The sequence below is a fragment of the Onychomys torridus genome, chromosome 17, assembly GCF_903995425.1.
Source record: "Onychomys torridus chromosome 17, mOncTor1.1, whole genome shotgun sequence".
NCBI lineage: Eukaryota > Metazoa > Chordata > Mammalia > Rodentia > Cricetidae > Onychomys > Onychomys torridus.
The window spans coordinates 61,332,345-61,345,911 of record NC_050459.1 but is presented as its reverse complement, the minus strand read 5'-3'; the positions used below and the strand labels follow the sequence as shown (position 1 = coordinate 61,345,911).

The 13,567-nt window shown below is 39.1% G+C and overlaps 1 pseudogene; it reads left to right on the top strand.

Annotated features, from left to right (window-relative positions):
• LOC118597722 overlaps positions 1-8,606 on the top strand; it is a 29,441-nt pseudogene extending 20,835 nt beyond the window's left edge.
• The last annotated feature ends 4,961 nt before the right edge of the window (positions 8,607-13,567 follow it).

Below are 13,567 nucleotides of genomic sequence, written 5' to 3'. Positions count from 1 at the left end.
CCACCGCCAGGCTCATAAAATTATTTTTAAGATCACTTTTTTATGCTTCTTCTCCGATGTGATGTTAAAGTTTTACTGCGGTAGAACTGCTAGATTCTGGTGGTGCCATATTGCTCTTTATGTTGTTGTATGTATTTTTGCACTGGCGTGTACCCATCTCTTCCTCCAATAGGTGCAAAAGGTTCTGTGTCTGAAAGAGCTGCTCTTGGTCCAATGAGAGCTAGCTGGTGGGTTCTGTGTCTTAGGAAACAGCTGAGGTCACAGGAGATGGGTGGTTTTGGTATAGGAAGTGGGTCTTATAGATTGCAGTGTCCAATGTGGGGTGCTGTTAGTTAGTTCATAAGCCTTGCCCGAAGGGGTCTTTCCTGCTAGCTGGCAACTGGAGCATTGATGGGTGGGGTTGAGAGGGGCACAGATTGTGCCCCAGAACCTAGATCCTAGAGGCAGGACTCTCTAGGTGGAAGAGGAATCACTCACTCCTGGTTCAAGCAGCACTGGCAGATTCTGTGTCTCCCTTCTGCTTCTTCTATGTTAGCATGTTCAGCTCTTACTGTAGAAGAACCACTAGGTTCTAGTGGTGCCATATTGCACTTTATGTTTTTAAATGTATCCTTGCACTGGCATCTACCCATCTCTTCCTCCCATTGGTGCAAGCAGTGTTTGTGTCTCAGTGAGCTGCTGGGGTCTCAGGACATGGGTGGGTTTGGGGTCAGCGTGGGACTTATAGATTGCAGAGTCCAATGAATGGGTGATGATGATGGGAAGGCCTGCCAACAGGAATCTTTCCTGCTGACCTGCAGCTGGGGTTGCAATGGGTTGGGGTTTGGGAGGCAGGTTATGCTCTGGGTCCTAGGTCCTAGAGACTGGGCTGACCAGCTGGGAGAACAGTCATTCCCTTCTTGGTCTAACCAGAGCTGGTGTAGTCTGTGACTTAGGGAGCAGCTGTGGTCTCAGGACATAGGTGGGCTTGGAGGAGGGAGTGAGGCTTATAGATTACAGGATCCAGTGTGTGGGGGTGGTAGACAGGCCTGTCTGCAGGAGTCTTGCCTGCTGGCCTGCAGTGGGACTGCAGTGGGTGGGAGTGTTGGGGAACAGGCCTAGAGGCTGGGGTGACTGACCATCTGGGAGAATAGTCACTCACTTCTTTTTTGGTCCAATCAAAGTTGACGGAGTCTAGGTCTTGGGGGATGGGTGGGTTTTGGGGATGGATTAGGGCTTGTAGATTACAGGGTTCAATGGGGTTGGGGTGGGCAGGCCTGCCTGCAGTAGACTTGCCTGCTGGCCTGCAACTGGGGCTGCAGTTGGGAGTAGGGGAGCACGGGTTATGCCCCAGGGCTTAGGGCCTAGAGACTGGGGTGACCAGCTGAGAGAACTTGCAGCCTTTTAGAAAAATGTTTCTGTGACAAACTCTCTTATGTTCACTCAGGTGGCCTTGATCCTGGTAAGCTGCTCTTTAGGTCAATGACCTTGCTGTCCTCTTTGTTACACCTTTGAAATTCTAGAATGACTGTACCACCTCAGAGTTGTAAAACTGTCCATTTGAGTCATGTTGTTGACTATGCATTGCAGTCACAGGGAAAGGGTTTGTGTGTGGAGCAGGGTTTCTGCCTTCAGACCAGAATAGGAGGAATAGTTTATTGTATACACTGCAGGGGAAAACCATGCAGACAGTCAGCTGTTGGAGTCTCCATTATGAAAAAAAAACCCAAAAAACCTGATTGTAGCAGAGTCAGTGCCTTTGTTTTTCCTATCATGTATTAATTCATGTCATGTGAATGAAGACACAGACCAGATTGGGTGTACTATTTGGGAGGGTAAGCTTGATCCAATGTCTACTGACTTTCCAATGAGGGAACTCACCTATGCAAATATGCTTAATCCTGCTTGAAACAGTTAGGTCAGTTCAGAGGTTTGAGACACAGACCATTGACTAATTCTGTGAGTCAAGTTACAGATCTTAGAACACTACTGCTCTAATATTTGCTCATGTTCTCCAATGTTTCTTTGTCATTAAGAATTTCGTTCATTTTTTCTCAAGTGCTGGTGACTTTTATTTTATCCATCTATTTATTTATTTATTTATTTGTTTGTTTGTTTGTTTTGTTTTTTCAAGACAGGGTTTCTCTGTAGCTTTGGAGCCTATCCTGGATTAGCTCTGTAGACCAGGCTGGCCTCGAACTCACAGAGATCCACCTGCCTCTGCCTCCTGAGTGCTGGGATTACAGGCATGTGCCACCACCTCACAGTGCTGGTGACTATTTATTTCTGTTTAGAGTAATAGCTTCTGTAACTTAGGCTTGCATTATGCTATGTAATTGAGAATTAATTTGAAGATAGCTAATCCTGCCTCTGCTGCCAGTGCTGAGAAGACCGTCCTGCAACTCCTTCCAGGCTGGGCCTTGAATGGTCAGTTAGAAGGAAAAACAGACCAGTTAATGAGTGTCCTCCAATCTCTCCTGTGGGAAGCCACCCCACCCCCACTTTTCCCCAGGGTATTCTTGAGCAGGAGCAGCAGGAAATATTAGATAGAAATATAGCTGGAGAGAGAGACTGACAGAAGCAAAGAGTAGCCTTGGGAAGGCCTGGATCCTTATCATCGGCCCCAACTGTCTCTGCCAAAGGAACGCCAAGGGGAGGAGCAAAAGGTCTCCACCCAGGCACAGCTGAGTGCAGACCCTTCCGACCACCTGGCGACCTTGCCCGTGGTCAGTCATCCCTTATGCAGCTCTACTGTGTCAGGCACACTCAGATCTCACAGGGAAACTTCTGTGGGCTCCCACTTTCTCCAGCTTTTATTGGGGACATAACAAATCAAGAGGGACCTGTGGACAAATTGAGTTCATTGACCAACTTTGAAGTAGATGTAGTGACAGTGCAGAAAGGGATGGGCAGGAAGGAAGGTTAAACTTTCCTGCTTTGGCAGTAGTTGATATTACCAAGGTATAGTCCATAGTCAATTTTAGATCATCAGTGAATGTCCTGACTGGCTATTTCTCGGGTACACAGATGAGAAAAACCAAGAATCTGGATAAAGGACTGACCTTATCATGAAGCCAAATTAAAATAGATCTGGGCAAAATAGTGTGACCCTCCCTTACAGTGCTGTTATTTTTCCTGGTTTAAGATGTTCAGCCTGAGAGAAAAGATATAAGTAATCCCTGGTGTACGTTCATCATACAAATCCATAGTCTCTTGACCCAACCCATTTTTCTATTGTTGGCAAAGGAGAAAGTGGGAGTGCACAGGATGAGTTCTGTCCAGTGATTTCTTGAGGTTTGATTTTGATTCTAATCTTGTCATTCTTGTTTAAGGGACCATGGTCTATATTTGTAGTTGTGTCTTAAGGTCTCTCTCTCTTTTTTCCAGTGGTGCCATCCAGTTAGTTTTTTTGTTTTGTTTTGTTTTTTGTTTTTGTTTTTGAGACAGGGTTTCTCCTTGTAGCTTTGTGCATTTCCTGGAACTCGCTTTGGAGACCAGGCTGGCCTTGAACACACAGAAATCTGCCTGGCTCTGCCTCCCAAGTGCTGGGATTAGAGGCGTGCGCCGCCACCCCCCAACCTCCCCCCCCCCCCCCCCCCCCCCCCCGCTAGTTTTATTATCATCTAATTATATTGTTGTTTCTCAGGAAAATGATGGACCTTCACCAATTTTTATATTCAGAAAGTTTTCTATATTCTATTAAAAGTTCCTTGAGTTTTTGTTGGTCTGTGAACTTTCTGTGGAGAGATAGTTTTAGTTCTAGGGACAAAGTTGTGGCATTGGAGTAATGGAAAATGTGACCATTGATTTTGCCGTTAAGGGGATTGCCCTGAATAACTTGAGCCTCTCTGTATTTATTTCACTTGAAAGTCACAAAGTTTATAATTTCAGTTTTATTTCCTCTAATATGTTCCAAGAAGCGAGACAATAATTCATTGAAAGTTTTATCACAAGTTTCCTTCTCATATTATTTCCCTTAGACAGACATTTAACCTTATGACCTCATAGTTAAGCACCTCTCAGTGGTCATCATGGTTAGCACATTGTTGTGGTATTTTATTTGTGCTTTAATAAATAAAGCTTGCCTGGTGATCAGAGGAAAAAAATCAAGCCATTATAAGTAAACAAAAAAGTCAAGCAGTGGTAACACACTCCTTTAATCCTATCACTTGGCATGCAGGGATCTGTCTGGATCTATTTGCTTGTCTCTCTTTTTATGTCTGTTAGTTGGCATTTCTCTTTTGAGGCTATATCCTACTCAAAGGGTGAAGAAATGACAGGTGAACTTCCTATTCACTTTCCTTCTAAAGTAACTTGGTGATTACATTAGAGTTTCAATTATGAAATAAGTATAGGAAGCTCTGGAATTATATAAATATATTTTTAAAGAATTATGCATTTACAATGCTATCACTATCACACTTTTTGTTGTATACATGTATGGGATATTTTAGAATGCAGTGACCTATGATGATGTGCATGTTGACTTCACTTGGGAAGAGTGGACTTTGCTGGATCTTTCCCAGAAAAATCTCTACAAAGATGTGATGTTGGAGACTTACTGGAACCTCACTGTTATAGGTAAGACTGAATTTTACTTCATGTTTTAGAATAAAGAGACAACTGTTTCTTAGTTATTTATATTCTTCTATAATTTCAATTGAGAAAGGAAGAATGAGTTGAATAAATCAGGCATGGCTTTAAGGTGAGCTGAAGATAGTAACCTAAATTTTGCACAGTTTCTAATAATATAGCATACATTTTCTGGTTCTATATTTTAGGCTACAGTTGGGAAGACCATAATATTAAAGAACATTGTCAAACTTCTAGAAGATATGGAAGGTAATTTTCATGTGCAAGCTGATATAAACATGCATTTGAAGAAATTTTAATATGTACTGGAAGTTTTGAAGGAAAGCAGCTGTGTAAATAAGAACGTCTTAAAGTGTATTGATTATTAAATTCTCACAAATCCATGTATCACATTGTCAGAAAGGTGATCTGCCTTTGCAAATCATTCTTTTAAGAAAGAAGACAAGGAAATAATGCCTTAACTCATATCACCATTTGAATCACAGCCCCATGAGAGGCAGGCTGTAGAACTGCAAATCCTTTTATTTTCATACCCCTCAGATATTGGAAAAGGTGAATAGGTGATAAGTATATGTCCAAAATCTTGTAATAAGCAAGTAGTTCATAGTAAAGCTAGTGTTACTCATATATTTGTAGTGACTTGGCTAAGTTTAGTGAGTGGCAGTTTATGGGCATCAAGAAGGTTTTTGTGAAGAAGCCTTAATTCCTATACCACATGTCTGAAGAACAGAAAGCCAGTCTGTATGAATGTGATATGGAAATTTTTTATTTGTAATTTTTCCTTTGCTCTGTATTCAAGCCCTGTGAGCATAGGGATATGGAAAGAAGCAACATATCTCTTTCTCTTTACCAGAACAATTAGAAGATATGTAGTAGTCTCTATGTTGAGTATACTTGTTGAATGTTATACAAGTTTACAGTTAATTTGTTTTCTAACTTCATTAGGAATCCATCAAAAAACTCACAATACAGAAAAGTCCTATGAGTATTGTAATGCATAAATACTTCTGTTTGTACTGGTTCACTTTGAAAATGTAGTATGATTTATACTATAGGAAAATTTATGAATGCAGTAGATATGGTAAAGGTCTGAGTTCTTCCAGTTTTCTTTAAATATGTGAAAAATCTCATATATATAAAAAGGATGCTATAAATGTGAGCCATGTAATAAAGGTTCTTACCCTTACAGGTATTTTCAAAGACACAGAATGAAGGACCCTTAATGAAGGGGAACACCATCAGTGTAAACCTTCAGATCTGATCCCTCTTTGCAATTAGACCAAATTGTAAAATTAATTCATATAGATATAAAGACTCATCAGTGTAATGAATGTGGTAAAGCTTTTATATGTATCAATTATCTTTGCAGGTACAAAAGAAGTCATACTGGAGAGAAAGCCACTGAACATACTCAATGTTTTAAAGTCTTTGCATATCATACGCATCTTCAAAGGCATGAAGGAATTCATACTAGAGAAAAACCCTGTGAATGTAATCAATGTGGTAAAGTCTTTACACACCGTAATAGTCTTCGAATACATAAAAGGACACATACTGGAGAGAAACCTTATGAATGTAATCAATGTGATAAAGCCTTTGCAAGTCATGGTCTTCTTCGAAAACATAAAAGGACACATACTGGAGAGAAACCTTATGAATGTAATCAATGTGGTAAAGCCTTCTCACAACACAGTAATCTCCAAGTACATAAAAGGACACATACTGGAGAGAAACCCTATGAATGTAATGAATGTGGTAAAACCTATGCACGCCATAGTCATCTGCAAATACATAAAAGAACACACACTGGAGAGAAACCCTATGAATGTAATCAGTGTGGGAAAGTCTTTTCACACCAGAGTAATCTCCGAGTACATAAAATAACACATACTGGAGTAAAACCCTATGAATGTCATGAATGTGGTAAAACTTTTGCAAATAACAGTTATCTCCGAATACATAAAAGAACCCATACTAGAGAGAAACCCTATGTATGTAATCAATGTGGTAAAGCATATGGACGTCACAATCATCTTCAAACACATAAAAGAACACATACTGGAGAGAAACCCTACAAATGTAATGAATGTGGTAAAGCCTATGCACAATACAGTAATCTCCAAATACATAAAAGAAGACATACTGGAGAGAAACCCTATGAATGTGATCAATGTGGTAAAGCTTTTACAAGTAATGGTCAACTTCAAATTCATAAAAGAACACATACTGGAGAGAAACCTTATGAATGTAATCAATGTGGGAAAATCTTTGCACATCATGGTAGTCTTCAAATACATAAAATAATACATACTGGAGAGAAACCTTATGAATGTAATCAATGTTTTGAAGCTTTTGCACTTCACAGTCATCTTCGAATGCATAAAAGGACACATTGGACAGAAACCCTACAAATGTAATCAATGTGATAAAGCCTTTGCATATATTATCAGCAGTTTCTGAAATCATGAGAAAAAAATCATACTGCAGAGAAACCCTATAAATGTAGTGAATGTGGTAAAGTTGTTGTCTTTATACAAGAGTAAATCTTTTATCATGTAATTGGTATGTTAAAGCCTTTGCATATCAGAGTAGTCTTTGAGGACCTCAAAAAACTCATACAGAAGGCAATCTGATCGTAAATGATTTGGTAAGATCTTTAGCCAACATAACATCCACTTATATAAGATTATTTATTGTAAAGAAAAAAATCTGACAGCTGTCAACAATCTATTCAAGCATTATGTTGTCTCCCTTTATTTTGTTTGCAACATAACATGCAAACTCATGAACAAAAGCCCTATGAATTTAAAAGATAAGGTAACCTTTTAGATTTCACACTTTTATTCAATTATGTGAAATAATTCATCCGGGTATAAAACTTTATGGATTTGTGTTAGTGCCTTTTCTATTGCTGTGATAAAACATGTCTAAGTCACCTTATGAAAGTGTTTAATTTGGCCTGTGGTTCCAGAGTGATACAAGATCACCATGAAAGTGTCATGGCAACAAGTGTCCTGGCATGGCAGCTAAAGCAGGAAGCTAAGAACTCACATCCTCAACCTTCAGCATGAAGCAGAGAGTGGGAACTCAAAATGGTGTGTGGATGTAGACTCTCAGGCCCGCCCCCAGGGACATATTTCTTCCAGCATAGCAATATTTTTTTTAAATCTTCCCAAATGAGACTACCAACTGAGAAGGATTGATTTCCCTAACTTCGAGCCTACAGGCTTGCTTTCTGTTACATGAATCAATTCAAGATGAAGAAAAACTCTGTAAGTAAGCCTCAACATCTCTGTTAAAGGAGTGGATGCTTACATGAGAAAAAAAACATTCCTGAGTGAATCTTTGTTTAATGATTTGATTTAATTTTAATTATGTGATGTCACTGTATCTTTGTATGGGTATGTGCATGTGCATGCTGGTACCCAAGAAGGTTAAACCCTTTGATCTTCTTGTAGCAGGAATTACAGGAAGTTGTCAAGAAATTGACCTTAGTCTGGGAAATGAACTTGTAATAACTGCTCTGCCATATCTCTAGTCCTGTAAATATTTTAAAGCCTTTTAATATCCTCTTGATATCAGCAAATGTGGAAGAACTCAATGAAGAGAAAAATTCTATTCATGCAAATTATTTTGTGAAGATTTTAAATATCACAATTGTTCAATTTCCAGAAAAAAACTTGTTTCATCTCTTTTTCATTGTAACCTTGAAGTAAGTAAATCATTTACCATGTTCACGCAAAACTGATGGCTGAGATCATGGCATTATGGTTTCTGTTTTGCAATATTTGAAGTAAATATTAAAGTGTATTATATGTGTGGCCAATTGATCTAGTGAAGTTGTTTTTGTGGCTCTTATATTCCTTCTGTGGCTTTTCTTCATTTTCTATTGTGCTTTCCTTAGTGATAGGTATTTTTCTGCTGCAATGTATAGAATGGGATGCCCATCGTCTAAGTGGTCCATTTAAATATCAGCAAGTGTGTGATCCTATTTTTCAAGTAAGGGTGTCTGTGAAAGGGTGGTTGGTTGTTGTTCCTGGGTTGTTGTTGTTTTTTTTTTTTTTTTCCTTTCATATTTTTGCAAATTCCTTTGAGATGTTGTTGTTTGTTATACAGTCTGGCTTGGTTATCAGTAATTAGTCAAGGATACAATTGAACTCATGATCCTAATGAGTACAAGTCCAAGGGTGGATGATGTACCTCCAGAGTTTGCTGTTTTGTCAACACATTTTAACAATGTTAATGTTAAAATGTTTAATGGAAGAGAATATAATAAACATTAAATGCCTTATGTGTATATCCGGCAGCATTTTCATCTGGTAGAGATGTAATGTAGAATTATCAGCAGTCAACTATATATTTCACAATATAACATGATGTTCTATGGATATGTATATAGTATTTGAAGTTCCATGCTTTTTCATGTCCCCATCAGTTATCCATTTAATACTTCATCTTAAAGTACTGTCTTATATGGGAACTAGCCAGAGACATAAGATGTAACATCAATGAGATTTATTTTTTTATAAAAACATTTCTGTTTTGTATATGTGTAGTGTGATTATGGGCTTTTGGCTGTGACAGATATGTGGTGGCCAGAAGACAACTTTGTGGGGTCTACTTTAAGCCATTTTCATATGGTGGTCAAGATGAGGTTACCGATCTTGCACACTGCAGACATTTCCCACTGAGCCATCTCACTGGTGCTCACAAAAGATTAGCTGAAACATTACATCAGTAAAATACTGCCCTTTTTCATATTGTAAACATATTTTCTTCCAAGGATAAAGTAATAGAGTAAATTTATTATTTATTTGAATAATAAATCCTATTTGACAGTGAAAATGATATGTTGCTATCTTTTTATTATGGAGTATGTTAGTCTATTTTTAGGACTAAATATTTGTTCATAACACCCTCTCAGAACCACAATTTAATGTCAGAGAATTATCTTGGTGGGTAAAGGTGGTTGCTACTAAGCCTGATAACCTGAGTTCAATTGCTCTGAGATCCATACTGCTCCCACAAGTTTTTCTCTTATTTCTACACTTGGGCTGTGGTATATGCACACTCCCACACCAAATATATAAATAATTTTTAACCCAAATAAGTGCCATTGAGGTCACTTGCAGCCAGTGGCTCCCTGGGTTTCATCTCTAGAATTCCCAAAGTGAAGGTGGGTAATAAACACCTGTAAGTTGTCCTCACACTGCTGCATGCACAGTAGCATGCACAGGTATATACACACAAACATAGTTCAAACATTTTTAAATGGATGAAATGAGCAAAGCAAAGAAAGTTGCCCAAATTACTGAGAACATGAAATGATTTGCCAGTTTAAATTATAGAATTTCAGGAAGTATTACTATTAGTCAAAACATTGATAGTTCCTCTTTAAATCTTATTTTATTATTTAATTCTCTGATTCAAAGATAGATAATTTTTAAAAACATATCTCAGCCATGCTTAGAGGTGAATGTGTGTAATCCCAGCACTTAGGAGACAGTGGCAGGCCAGTCTCTCTGAGTTTGAGGTCAGCTTGGTTCACATAGTGATTTCCAGAACAGTCATGGCTGTATAGAGATACCCTGTCTCAAAAAAATTCCAAAAAGAACAAGCATATTTCAAATTATGCAACTTTCCCTAATATAATCTGACTAGACTTTGACTGGTTTCATCAAAACCTTGTTATCTTTACTCATATTAAGAGAACCATGTTAATAATGAAAACAAGTAGTAATGTGGAGAGTTCATTCATAGAGGTATAGAAAACCAGTAAGTCCTTTGACAACCATCTATCAAGGGCTTTCATCACCTTCAAGTGATGAGAGACAGAAAGAGTAATGGGGTATCTTCATGTTCTTTATTATAATGACGTATTTGTGACCTGGAGAGTTTGTACTGCTACAGGCTGCAGGAATATATTATACGAATTCAGCTGGTTATGGCAAAGTTATTACCTGAAGGGATTAAGGAATTCCTTCAGAGGAAGCCAAGTTCCAAGGAGTATTTGGTGTTATCTGACTTGTTATTACATCAGCTGTCTTCTGTTATGAAAATCATGTGTGCCTTCATAGTTTGCCCAATTGATTTTTCTGTAAGAATTTTTAACAGTGTGGTCATATGCATTCAAAAATTTAGAGAACAGCCTCAGGAAAGGCTTTCTCCCCCTTCCCCAGCCCATCTGTTTCTTCCCTTTCCGCTTTCCCTTAGCCACTTTCAAGGACTAATAGAAATAACAATCTAGACCACCACATGCTAGTCTCCTGATTTAAGGTAAATTCCACAAAGAGACACTGCCTAGGTCAGGTGGACTTCAAGTAAAAGCTTTACAGAGTTTAGCTGGGACCCTCCTTTCTTACAGCCTTACTAACTTTATAGACCCCCTAACTTATTACCTAACCACTTCTTGGAATGTAGACTGAGAACATAGATCCCCCTTTTCACATACTAACCGGTCATTAGTTGACCTTTTCTTTTACCACTCCCATTTTTAATTGTAAAAGAAAGCCTGGTGGTCACTGCCTGAGGAAAATTCTTACCTGCCTTTATGATCCTGTAAGAATTCAAGCCTGGGGTCTGGAGAGATGGCTCAGAGGTTAATATCACTGGCTGCTCTTCCAAAGGTCCTGAGTTCAATTCCCAGCAACCACATGGTGGCTCACAATCATCTGTAATAAGATCTGGTGCCCTCTTCTGGCCTGCTGGGATGCATGCAGGCAGAACACTGTATACATAATAAATAAATAAATCTTTAAAAAAAAAAAAGAATTCAAGCCTGGTAACCTTGCTCAGCCAGAGGATCACTATGGCTTGGGTTTATAACTGAATACCCTAGAGAACTTGAGGGAGAACTGAGAGGGAGAAGGAGGATTTTGACTAGAGAACTTGAGGACGAGACAAGAGAAAAGAGAACAGAAGAACTAGATGGAGAAGAACTAGATTAAAGGGCTAAAAGAGAGTACTAGAGGAACAAGATGGAAGATGAGGAAGAGCCAGATGGGAAAGAACAAGATGAAGAGCAAGAAGAGAAAAAAGGAGATGGGAGAGGAGCTAAGATGGGAAATAACTAGATGGATGAGAACCTAGATGGGGCAGAACTAATATGAGAGAATTAAGACAGAGCTTAGAGGAGACCGCAGATAAATGTAGAAAGAAATTAGATAGGTATGAGAGCAGAATAGGAGCTGTGTTGAGAGAGAACTGACTCAGAAGAATAAAGTGTATGGACTAAAGATTTTCGTATACATAGATTCATTATCAGCTGGTTGTAGAGTCTTCCCGGACCCTGGGAGGGGACTATCGAGGGCTGGACCCTTATAGTCTCCATTATTGCACAACAGTATTGCTTCTGTTGGGTACTCAAGTTTGATTCCTAGAACCTGCATCAGATGGGTCACAACTACTTGTTATTTCCAAGCCCAGGAGATATGATGCATTCTTCTGACATCCTAGGGCATCAGACATAAAAAATGGTGGAAAGACAGATTGTGTGTGTGTGTGTGTGTGTGTGTGTGTGTGTGTGTGTGTGTGTGTGATTTAAAAAAAGTTTCTTCATGTATATGTTATTTTAAAAAAGAATGAAATTTAATCTAGATGTCTTAATTTTTGCAAGTGTGTATATCAAGGGCATGCCAGGTACCAGTGGAGATCAGAAGAGGGGTCTGATCCCTTGTGATTGGAGTTACAGACAGTTGTGAGCTGCCTTTTGCATGCTGGGAATCAAAGTCAGGCCCTGTGGATGAGCAGCTAGTGCTCTTAGCTGCTAAGCCATCTATTCAGCCCCATGAACATGTCATTATAGCAGTAAGGTATGGATGGCTGATACTGAGTTCATCTTTACCTCAGCCTTGATCACCAAAAGAAATATAAGATTGATAGCATCAGAAACTAACTTAGTCATGGTGCTTAAAGAAGATTCCATGCCCAAATGTCCACAAAATGAGGGAAGAGTACAAAAAATAATCAGGAGAGAAACTGACTATACAAGTCTTCAAAAAGTGGCTGAGTTGCTTGACCAAAGCCACAAGACTGAGATTATCTCAAATGTTAAGTAGGTAGCAATGGGAGCCCACAAGGACATATGTCACGTGTGCCCCTGCTGGAGTTTATGCCTCCTGTAAAGATAGAAAAGGAACCTTCAGGCATGAAGATTGACTTTTCTGAATGGGACCATATTCTGTTTCCCTCATGCCTACAAAACCTTCAGTTAGGAGCCCTGAATGGTTGTGACTCCAAATGACATCCAAGTTGTCAAGAGATCCTGAGACTTAAACAGAAGTCATTGTAAGGCTGGGTCAATCAGGCTTGTACAAAGAGATGTGGAGTGTGGAGGATTTGTTAGGGAGGGAGCTTTGAGTGTGAAAGCCCAAGGATCAAATGGCCAGAGAGCATGCTAGGGGTGAAGCTGTAGTTAGAGTTTTCCTGCCTGGCCCAGTCAGGACAAATCTCTCTTACCCGCCAGTCCCACAGTCGTTCAGACCCAACCAAGAAAGCACACAGAAACTTACATTGTTTACAAACTGTATGGCTGTGGCAGGCTTCTTGTTATCTACTTCTTCTATCTTAAATTAACCCATTTCTGTTAGTCTATACTTTGCCACATGGCTCGTGGCTTACCAGTGTCTTTACATGTTGCTTCTCATGGCAGCGGCTGGCAGTGTCTCCCCTGCCTGGCCACTGGCCAATCAGAACTTTATTTACACAGAGCGATATCCACAGCTCTTCCCCTTTTCTTTTTTTTTTTTTTTTAAAGGAAGGTTTTAACTTTTACATAGTACAATTACATATAACAAAACAATCATCAAACAAGAATTACAGTTACAATATTAAAGAAGATATCCTATCTATCTTATATTTGTGAGTCTAAGGTTTTTATATCTAACTTGTCTTTTATCATAACTGAGGAAATTATAACTATCTAGTCTTCAACCACATCAAAGACCTTAGAAGGAGGAAGAACAGCAGAAGCAGTGAAGGGTAAGGTTTTCTGCTC